This window comes from Manacus vitellinus, unplaced genomic scaffold (genome assembly GCF_001715985.3).
Source record: "Manacus vitellinus isolate BGI_N305 unplaced genomic scaffold, ASM171598v3 scaffold_4_pilon, whole genome shotgun sequence".
Taxonomy (NCBI): domain Eukaryota; kingdom Metazoa; phylum Chordata; class Aves; order Passeriformes; family Pipridae; genus Manacus; species Manacus vitellinus.
This window is the reverse complement of record NW_021940604.1, coordinates 11909846-11921977: the sequence shown is the minus strand read 5'-3', so window position 1 is coordinate 11921977 and position 12132 is coordinate 11909846.

Sequence of the window (12132 nt, the reverse complement as noted above, 5' to 3'; positions counted from 1 at the left end):
TCTATGAAGCCAACTAAAAAGAATTAACATGTTATCTCTAGTTTTCTTTAAGATTAAAAATTTTAATAGCTTCCCTGTTGTTTTCTGATAGAAGAACTATTTAGCCTAAAGAAATATGATCTCTCCTGAAAATTGTTTTTCTTTTAAAAAAGTAATATTCTCAGGGAAATTTTTATTTTTTTTTAAACAATAAGACGAAACTCCAACCAAAGGATTGACGAAACTGAGATCAAGTGAGTGGCTTTGCATGAAATGGAAAACTGTGTCAAACTGTTCAAATGAGTTGACCTCTGAAGAAGTTTTCAAAAAGAAAGCAGAATGCTTCCCTTCCATATATAATTACAAAGGTTAAAATTTAATAAGGTGGAATTAAGAAGAAACATACATTTAAAAGCCTGTTCTCCTACCTTTCTCCCTTTGTGCTGGGTAGAATTCTGCTCTTGATGCTCATTTGTTTTCTTCTTGTTGACTGGCATTCCTTCCTTGTAAAGACCATCTCAAAAAGCAGCTGAAAATCTTCACCATCATAACAGTTCTGGGTAACACAAATTTTGAGAGGACAGGCTTTTAATCCACAGCTGGAGCAGCCTCCAGAAACCCCCCCTCATTGCTGGAGGGTGGTGGTGTGATGAATAATATTCTTGTTTGACTCAGGAGCAGCTGTTGATATGAATACTAACTCAAACTGTTTATTTTGTCACCCACTTAGAGAACAAAACCATGGCTGTTACACTCACACTTGTTTAATGGGCCTTATTTATAGGTAAATTGAAATAATTTGAAGTAAGTTTACCTGTTTGATTAAACGTTATGGTCACATTGTGAGCAGCCTAATATTATCTAAGTAAAGAACAAAAGACACCTTCGCTAAGTAATATACATAAGTATAGGTAGGTTACAGCAGTAGGTAAGATTTTCCTGAAAAGGAATATTGTGAACAGAGTGACATGGAGTGTATTTACCAGCCTATTTCTGATTACTGTACAAATAGGCTGAATCTAATAGCCTCATCAATTAACAGCTATTTGCAAGATACAGTTACTGAAAAAGTGTTTTAAGTAAACACCTATTATTGGCTGTACCAGACTCACGGACAAGAAGCATTGATTTTTTGCTCCACAAAGGACCATGCAGCCTTTTAAAACTGCTGAATATCAAAGACTGGTGACCATCAGCTAAAACCCAGTTATGCTGGATGACTCAGGGGCATATGGAATATGGTATCTTAGGATACCACTTCTTACAAACTACTCTGGTGACCTGGATTAACTGTGTTGTGTTATGTGCTCAAAAATCAAAATTAATGCAAGCAAGTCAGTTCTTTTTTTTTTTTTTTGAGCCTGCAGTCATAGACAGACTGGCATATTGCACTGCAAGGTTCTTCTTGCTATGGGAAGAGAGTGTTCCAAAGAAAAAAAGTGCAGAAAAAATGATGGGGCTGAGTGAGAAACCACTTAAGAGAATCAAGAGAGTATGTCGAGGAGAGGAGCCAGGTCCCATTTCTCAGATTTGAGGGAATGTGAAAAAGACATTTTGGGTACCCAAATACTGGACTCTGAAAGAGGCCTTCACCCTTCTGAAATGCACAGCAGTGTGCTTCCTTGCAGCCAGGTACTTCTCTTTGAGGAGTGAAGGTTTAGGGCCTGGTAATTACTGTCTTGACATATACATTTTATAGGAAGGTAAAATTGAGGGGAACAAATCCATGTTGCCTTACTCTGTGCAGAACTCGTCATTATTAAGAAGTCTGGTGGCCAGCTCATTGTGGGAACTTAGTCAAAGGCCATCCATGCATGAACACACTGCTCTCCCTTCATGCCCTCTCCTTTGAGTGATGCAGTGGCCAAAACTCAAGGGGACAATCTGAAAAGCCAGCTCTGTTTCAAGTGATTGTTTCAGAGGCATCTCCCTGACAGCAACCAGCAAAACTCTGGGGGTCCCCCTGCATCGAGGGAGCCTTCTCCTGCCCTGAGCAGGTCTTCCCTGCTGCAGATAGGCAGGCAGCAGCCAGCTATGGAGTGTGGGTTTTGCTCTGCCTCTTCTCAGGGCCAGGCTGGAAGTCTGGTCAAGGAGCGTTTCCCTCCAGTTCCTGGCTTGCAATAAAATTCAATTACAACTTGTCGTTCTTCCTCTTACATGTGACATTTCTCCAGGACACAACCTGCTTCTTTTTAAACCTGCTGAGGACTTTGGAAGTGTTAGGAGTTCTCAGGGAGATGAAATAAAATGAAGAGGAAGAGTCAAAACCTCATGACGCAAAACAACATGTTGCAGGGTTTATCAGACATACTGTCCGTATGACAATTGTATCTTGTCTGCCAGCACTGTGTGCTTGACACTGGAATTTGCTGGTGGCGGTGAAGTTCAAATAAGAAATCTGAGGGCAGCCAGTTTAAGCAAAGGTCCCTTGGACAGGCCATGTTTGCTCTCTTGTTGGCTACCAGCATTGCCTATATACTTTGAAATAACTAAGTGACCTGGTGACATTAAAGGACAATTTTGTCCCTGTTATCAATGTGACTGGGCTCTCATCTTGACTTCACCTCTAAAGAAGAAAAGCCTCATCTGTGGAGCTGGCCAGCCTTCCTGCTCCTACCAAAATCCTCTTGGGGCCAAGGGCTGCAAAACACCTACCATGTACTTTGCAAAACATAGCAGGGGGACTGCTCTGGGGCTGGTTGGTGAGCACGACTTCCCTCAGCAGGGATGGGAGTGGCATGGGGTCCAGCAGGTGCTCCTCCAGGCAGGAAGCTGCCTGCAGTTGGAACTGCTGGAGACCACACCATGAAGTCTCTGTATAGACTGTTTTGGGTAATGCCCTTCACTCTTCTACTGAACACAAACCCGCAGGCATAGTGTTTGATATTCAGTATCTCAGTACCAGCTTGTACTGCAAGACCCACACGCATTGGAAAGGACTGAACCACAGTTCTAAAGGAAGCTGTGAGCATGGGGAGGGTGGTATTTAAGGGTATGTTTGTTGGAATAAAAGTAAAGCAGCAGCTTTTAAGATATCAAGATAATTAAGTAGATAAGCAAACGTCTGCTAATTTAGAGCAAGAAGGAACACTTTAGCGAGAAGCTTTCATGCTGTTTGGGCAGACGCTTCAAACAGGCATTTTCTTGCGCCTTAGTGCTGATGTGGATCATGAAAATATTCACAGAGTTGTTATTTATAATATCAAAGAGAAATATGTCAAGCTCTATTTTCGTGACACCTCAAAGCACTTAAAAATAGTCAGTGTTTAACAGTCTTTTGAATCTATCACATAGTAAAGAAGCATCAAAATTCAAAGTAAAGACTACAAAATTGTTACTGTGGCTTTCTATTCTGAAAAACTTGTATTTCTGCAATAAGTAGTTTTCAGATTTTTGGAAAACCAACGAAAAGAGATGCTGTCATAGTGTCTAGAATACCTTGGGCCTTCTACTCTTCTTATTTGTTTGTTTTTAAAACATAAAATAATTAAAATGAAAAACAGTACAGAAGGGAATGAAAACAGCACTTTTGCCAGACATCAAACGCATTTGAAAAATGTGTTGAAAAATCATTCTATCCTTCTTGCGCAAGACTGTGAAAGAGACAATGGAAATGGCAAGGAACAGAAAAGGGAATGGAAATATGAATGGTTACCATTAAAAAAAAAAAGCAGGACAACATTGATTTCTACTGTAATTATTTTAGCTTGCATTTCTGTGGGTACAGTTTGGTCATTTGGCAGAAAATATAATTTTACACTATCCAATAGGCAGAGGAACATTGCTCATTTCCATATGGTTAATTTTAAAAACTGTTTCTCTTCCTAAGTTTCCATTCATATGTTTGAAATTTAGGAAAAATCACAAATTCCCAATAAACTGTTAGTTCAAAATAATTATTTCATTATATGTGTTAAACAAGAAGATGTGCTGATGACTAATTTGAATGCTATTTCTGTAAACCTCATGCAATTCCACTGAAGCTAGCCTGAAATTAGCCCAGATTTATACCAGAGGAATTTAAAGGAGAATAGATGAGATGATTGACCTCTAGAACTTTTCCCATGGTTTCTATACTTAGTTTTCAGTGGAAACTATCACTTTTCCTTGCCAAATAAAAATAGCTGTTTATACAGAGTGATGTAATGTTTGTGCTCTTTCTCAAAGTGTAATGCTTAGGATGAGGACTATAAATCCAAACCCCAATATAAATACAAATTTCTGAAATGCACAGAGGAAAAGGGATTCCAAGAAAGTAGTGTTTTAACAGCAAAGCAAATACATCCATATGAAGCTGAGAAACTGTCTCTGCACAGGGTGCATATTTGGTAGCCCTGCTAAGTAATGCCGTAATGTAGTTCATTGCCTTCACTTAGTAGCAAAACTGCTCTGCCAGAGAGCAGCACCAGGGCTCCAGAGGGCAGAAGCAGGCCCTTGCTTCTCGCCCTGGCAGGGCAGGCGAATCACCCAGGCTGCTCTGTGTGTCCAGAGCAGAGGCACATGCACAGCAGGGCAGGTCTCTTATGCCTCTCCAGTGTTTCTGTGCATCAAAAATCTAGCATGAATTAATTTAGGACTTTGACTGCTTTGTCTGTATTCGTTGACCTCTGAACACCACCTTCAACAAGAAGGCAAACACAGAGGAGGGAGGAGGTGAGCAGTAAACAGGTATGATTCTATTCTGTCCTCATGGCCCTCGAATAACTTCACAGAAAGTAAAGAGCCTTACTCAGAATTCATAGCTGTGCCTGAAAAGTGTTTTGCCCCCTAGCTATGTTTCTCTTTCATCTATTGGGAATGGCTTTAAAATCATTCTCTCAGCTATCACCAAAATCTCATTGCTGCTGGTGCTATTGCTGTTCATTACAGAAAGAACTCACTCTTGAAGAAAAAAGGCAACACAGAAAGAGCCGTGTATTGCAGAATATACCATCTAAGGAGTCTTTCTGCTGTGCCTTTTGCAATCGGATGTGTCTGTCACATATTGGCCTCATAAGCCACCAGCGTGCCTGTATCGAATGTGGATAGAGCCTTCCCAAATCTTCGTTCGCGAAGCCTAGTCAGGATGATGACAGAAAGAACACAGTGATTTGTGCAGAGTAACAATCTTACCTTCAGTGCTAACTATAGTAGATTCATCTATGAAACAAAGTAATATCCTAGACTAGTATATTAGCAGTTGATCCTATTTCAGACTGCATGACACGGAGGCGGTACCTTCTCAGGAGTTATTTCCTCCTCACAACCCGGCAGAGCCTGTGGACAACAGTGCAATAGTGACTCATCCCACGTGAAACTCCCAGCTGAGTGGCTGCATGCTTGGTCTGACTGGTTTACAGCCTGATGGAAAAATCTCATCAACAGGATGACGTAAATCTAAAATATTCAGAAAAGATAAGCCTGTAATAAATCTATTCTGACACAAGCCACTAGCATATGCGAAGATTAATCCATTTGAAGTAAGTTAAAGCCAGGCTCAGGGAAAGAAGCATGCAAAATAAAGAGAAATGTTCATTGTGGTCAAGGTATAGATGGACTTAGAACCGAACTATTTTAAGATTGTCCAATGTTTCACTCCCTCCTTTCAAATTTCTGTAATGTTAACAAACTTTAACAATTTCATTTATCTTTGAAAATCTGATTTGTCTATTCCAGACTGGACATTTTCAAAAAACTCTAAGCATAATACTTTGACCATATTTGAGAACAAGACTGATTAAAAAGATATTGTTTCCTTCAAATGAAAAATTCTGCAAGTCAGTTATTTGTGATGCTCTGATGCTTATATGCGTTGTAGTGGGGATTTAAGAGGTGTTGCTTTCCTATTTGTATACCTTTTACCATACCAGAGAACTATACCTGCAGCTCATTGACGGCATCCATCATCTTCAAACAACAAGAGGTTTAGTTTTGCTCTGGAACCCAAGAAGGAGTATTCTTCTTTCAAAAAAGTTATCCCAGAGAGGAGGATTGACCCACTTCAGGTCACTTTGTGTGCATCAATTGGTGGGCTGTACTGGTAGAAAGCCAGGCCTTTCAGCTTCTGCTCCCCTGAGGTTTCTCTGAGCCCTTAGTGGGACTTGTGGGGCTCAGTTTGTAACTTCTCCCTGGGGGTTTGGGGTGGGCTTGGGAGTTAGTAAAGTATGGCACTAGCAAGGTGGCATAAGAGAACATCAGGCTGAAAAAGAAGGACAACTCTTGGTGAAATCAAAGTCTTGAAATGGCACATTCTGGTCAGGAAGTGTGACTACTCCATTGGAAGCCACTGAAACCTTAAGTTGCTAAGAAAGGTTTATATGTCAGTAAGCAACCTCCTGTAGCCTCCATTCTCATGGACTGTTCTCCTTCTGATGCTGAATTTGACTACAACAGACACATGCTGTTTTCCCAGAAATATTGAACAAATTTGACTGCTTCTAATAGTCCATTTGCAAGCCCAATAGGCTGCAGATTCCAGTGCTACTGTACTGTGGGCCATTTTTAAGGGGGCAACCTGGCAGTGCCATCTTTTGCTTCCACAGTTGTTTCCTGCAGCAGGAAGCAGCAATGCTGTGCATGAACATCACTGGTATCATGTCACTGCAGAAACAGCAACTCAACTAGTGCAGAAATTCCCAGTGTCAGAGTCCCAGTGTACCTTTTCATGCCTACCCTCTGCCACCCAGTCTCACAGAGACATGCCTGGGCAGCCTATTTTTTTCACCAGAAAAATTTAATTTATCTTCTCAGTAGGTGCTATATATCAATTAAATATCAGGTCACCAAAGAAGAGGTAAATCAATTTGAATTTGATTTATTACTTTTTATCAAGTTCTTGCTTGCTAGCTATCGCCTGTTCAATACCCATGACACTGAGAAGGAAGAGATGGCAGTAACAGGACTTTTAGCTGTTTAAATGTGCCTCTACCAGCTTGCATAACTTTTTGTTCATGCAGGTGAGGACTGGTGAAGAGAAAGTATCTCTCCTCCTCTCCCACCTCCTTTTTTCATCCTCTATAGTCCATTTTGTTCTTATCTGCAATTGCTACTGCTTCTCCCTTCCACGTTGCAAGTGTTTGTAAGAAATCTAGATTTTAGCTAATGATGAGCCTTAGAAAGCCAAGGAGGAATACAGGTCACATCCTTGGTGACAGAAGGGACAATGATCTGTAAGAATAGACTCAGTAGAAAACAAGAAGCATTGTAAGACTCCCTTGGCAAAACGCAAGAGTCATTACACTAAGTGTTGCACAACCCTTCTGTTTTTTGTTTAGTCTAATACTGAATTTGGAAGAGTTCCTGCAAACAGAGGTTAATGTTACCATGAATAAACAATCTAAAAGGCTTAGTGTAACATTAAAAATTGACTCAGAAACTCCTCAACAAAAAAAAATGTTTAAGCCTGTTGTTAGATAATGATGACTGATCAAACTTAAGCTTTTATTCAGTGCTTATACATACAGACATCGGATATTCTTGAGGTACAGCTAACTGACACCAGTTATGAAAGGTACCACACATATTTTTTTACTTACACCTGCCAAAGGCTTTCTGCCATTCAGCTTAGCTACCAGGAAGTACATCATTATGTATTAATGGCCTGCTTTCCACAGTTTGCTCTTCCTTTTCATATCTCAGTGTCAGATATATTCGATTTCTTCTTAGGTGAGAATAATTTTTCTTTTTAAAAGTAAGTTCCCAATGAACTACAGTGTATTTTCACTATTTGTGTATTTTAGCTATTGCAGCCAACTCAGCTTAAAAACATGTCTGAGAAAATTGGAGAAGACAACTACTAATGAAGTAGTGGAGTTTGTATATTTTTGATCAATTTTTCTACAGTTTGTCAGCTGGATGACAAACTAAGATACTGGGAATTTTACAGGGTCAGTGCACTCAACTTTTGCAAAGGTGGGAGCTGTACTAGTCACCATCTCTGGACTCTCCTGGTCAGAATTGATGACTTCCATCTACAACCAAACCCACTCAAGTGGTGTGAGAACCTCCATGAGGGACATGGCTGATTGAATTCACAGATTATGGTTGTTTGAATTCACAGTTAAATGCAGAACATCTCTGTGTCTGTAGATGCACAATCAGTAGAAGCAAACTGACATACCACCATTGATTAGACTGGTACTGTAGCAAACTCACTGCTCTGATTTGACTTTATTGGACCTCAATTGGACCCATTAGGTCAAGATTTCTGGCTCTTAGTGGAGACAAAATGAATGAAAGGGAGAGCTTTAGGTATTATTTAGCAGCACTTAATCAGCACAGGAATAAATGCTGTATGGAAAACTTGGAAAGGTCTCTAAAAGTATGGGAGAGTGAATCCTAAAGAGTCTGTAATGTAGCAATGGCATGGGCCTAGAGTTCAATGTATTTTCTTTGCTCAATTTAATGGAAACTGCTTGTCATTATTATATTTTCTCTAAGATTTTCATAAATTTTACAGAATAAAATTTAGATTTTTCCAAAATCATCCATAAATTCGACAAGAAAGTTTTATCTGCAACAAACCCCAACGCATCTTCCTTAGAGAATCCAAAACCTATAACTACATAGTCCTTTTTCAGTGTACAAAACGCAGTCTCATATGGCTAGAAAACACAGTAAGGTGAATTAAGAGTATAAAAATAATCATCCTATAAGCACAGACCTTAACATTTTCATTTGACAAATTCAAGTATGTCTCACGTTCCTAACACTCATTTAGAAGTAAATGTTCAAAAATTGCTGTTACAAAAATCATCATTTGCTCCTGAGAACTATCTCTAAGGTGGTTAAATTACTTTATTTATTTTAGTTTTATGTTATTACATTTTGCAGTACATAAACTGGACAACCAACTGTATGCAAATATTATTCTCCCTTTTTTTTTTCTGAAAAGGTGTTTCCTAAAGATTTGCTATATTTGTGACATTAAAATATATCTCTGCTTTATACACTCCTTGCTGCTCTTATATGGTGACACTGTCACAGCTATCAAACTATGAGTTCATAAAAATTAACTCTAACATCAGAAGTAGCAAAAGATGATAGATAGACAAAGTTAAAATCATGTAGTTACAATGCATTTCTTATATTGTACATATTTTTAGTAGAAATTCCCTTCTGTCATGAGAATATCTGAACAGACAATGGAGTATTTCACTTGCAACTTTATGGTAATGAGTGGCTACAAGAAACATTTTGATACTTTCACAAGTGGTGGCTACAAGTGCTTCTGCTAATTCTTACTTTTTTTTTCCAGACTGAAAGAGAAAATAACATAGTGTTGTCAGTATGCAAAGTTTCTGTTTCACCAGGACTGATCCTTTTTGTCTGTGCCTAATTCACAGATAGACAACACTTGGTAATGCTGTCATGCTCATCTGTGGCTTCAGTAGGAGGTGTTGTTTGTCTACAGTGTCAAGAGGTTCATTTTTAGAAGGCATACTGGAATTACTTCTCTGTTGGGGTCCATGACGTCTCATAGTCCTTCACAAGCCACTGAGAAGCATTTCTGTATTAGCTACAGTAAGCCTTGTGATAATTGCTGCTGTCTTTATTGGCCTATTCAAGTTATTTCTCTTTTTCAGCTTTCCTATCCTGATGGTGGACAGTGACATTGTAAATACATCTGTCTGGATGAAGTGGGCTTATAATTTGATTGTTGGTTAATTAGAAATTCTGCAACTCAAATTCAGGTCATTGCCATTCTATTTGTCACTCTATACCTGCACTAATTCAGTGTACCTGGGAACAGTGTCCCACTCTGCCAGTAATTCACCTATGATAACATGAGTTGTTCATTAACACCTAGTTTTGAATTACTGGGTATAGATGTTTTGAATTACTGGGTATAATATTTGCACAATCTCTGATTGTACCTCACTGTCCCACATTACTTAATGGATAGCTTGAGGTCATGATGATTTAAATATATGTACAAAGACATGGCTAAAGAGTCCTGCTCTCTTAAAAACACCCAGATTGTTCTTTCCTCAAGGCCTGCTTACTTTAATTCAATATGTACAGTAAAGCACATTAGATTTTAGTCAAAATTTCTCTAAAATTGTTACCAGTTTTACTTAAGTCAGATGCAAGGTTTGGATCATATTTGGTTTAATGGAGTATTTTTCTACCTTCATCTGAAATCTTGCATCAATAAAATCTATTACGGATTTGTTTTTCTTTCTGTGGGATCAGAAACACTGTGGACCGGTGGGTCTTGTTTGCTTTGGCCAGCATCAAGGTAGAAGGAAGAAATATTGACGTGTGAAGAGCAGGCTTTTCCAGCTCAGAAAAGGATGGGGTTCATTAAGATACCATCTGTAGTAGCTTTTGAGGTGGGGTTATTTACCTGAATTACTTATAAATTAATTTGATTTTCCTCCTCTGGCACATCTGTCCCAGAGTCAGTAAATATTCCAGTTCTTTCAGAAACTCAAATTCTGTCTCATAAGGAAAGCATAGGACAGGATTTTTTTTTTTTTTTTAACTAAAGACGAGCTAACATTCTCTGTTTTCTAACTCCCACCTAGCAGGTAGGAAAGTAACTACATAGCTGGTTAACCTTCTGTGAATTTAACAGAAACTGTTCCAGATAAATGTGATTTGTTGCATGTGTCATTTATTACCTCTCTGCTTCTGTATCCTGAATGTTTCTGTAGTTTGTTTCTGTAGTCACTGAGGTGAAGGTCTGGTTGGTTTTTGCAATCCCTCCAGGGAATCCTTACCCAAAAACAGGGGTTGTGGTTCTTGTGTATTAAAATGATGGAGCTATTCTGAGGCTGCTGCAACAGTCCATGCAACTTAAATCTCTGCTCATCTAAATTCTTGCTTTGTTATCAGAAATGGGAAAGGGATTAATAAATTCCTCAGAGGTCCATTGTATGTCACTTTTGGAACCCTCTCAGGGAGAGGAAAGCTGTGCAGCACATTGAACTGCAGGTCTGCCATTCTTCACAGTTTTAGTGTAATTTTCAAAGAATCCTGGACTTCTGCACCCTCAACGGATGAAATCCAAGAGCCCTTTTCTGATATCCTATAAGCTATTTAACTAGCAATATTAATTGTATCCTAGTTGTGTCCAGCTCTGACAATGTAAACAGTCAGTAGGTACCTGGGAAGTACTCAAAATTTCAGAAATGCCAGCAAGTAATATGTGAGAGATTTTTATGTTCAATTATCACAGTCTAGATAGGGATAAGGGAGCAGAACATGGCATAAAATTTGCCATTAAATTAAAAAAAGAAATTTCTTTAAAAATTTAGTTATCTTCCCAGGGGGCCAGTTTCATTAACACTAATGAACTCTCACTGATTCCACTGCTACAGATACTTTCAGAAGTTCGCATATGATAGAAGAAAGATAAAACTAGTAATAATAAACTTAATGTCTAGAGTTCCTGAAATACTTAGTATTTAGAGTACTACCAACCTGCAAAGTATTTCACAGAATCACAGAATATTCTGAGTTAGAAGGGACCCACAAGGATCATCAAGTCCAACTCTTGAGTGAATGGCCCATACAGGGATAGAACCCATAACCTTGGTGTTTTTAACACCATGCTGTAACCAGTTGAGCTGGTAAATCTGCTTTTTCCTACTGTTGACTTTAGTTTATTTGTTCCAAAAGTGTCACTGATGATTCCATGAGGCATTTATTTCTAAAATGGTTTCAGATTCTTCTTTTTTTTTGTTGATTGCCAAACAGTGAAAAAAGATTTTAATAAACTGCTTTGACTGTGGAAAAAAAAAAAAGACAAATTGCTTTCATGTGCTATTCCAGTAGCAGTTCCCCTTTGTCAGTTTTGGTTTTTGTTTTCTTTTCCACTCGAACAATTCTAGGCCAGGTAATAACAGCGTATTTCGCCAGAAGTGCAGCCTCAGGGGAGATGGAGGTGAGCAGCAGGGGCATGAGTAGGAGGAGCTGTGGCTCCACCTCCATGACTGAGTGGGCAGGTCTGGCAGTGCCTGTGAGGTGAGAGGGCTGTGGGATGCAGCAGATCCCCCCAGATGGACTCCTTCTTTCTTTCAGACCTACCTGCTGGAGACAAGGCCTGAGCTGTCTCAAGGAATCACCAAGCCTAGAACAGAAAGGTACCAGAGGCAGAGAGCAAAAAAGCAGGGTGCAGGGGTAGCTGACAGAGTTACGTTTTTGCATCAAAAACTGGTTTAGGATGCA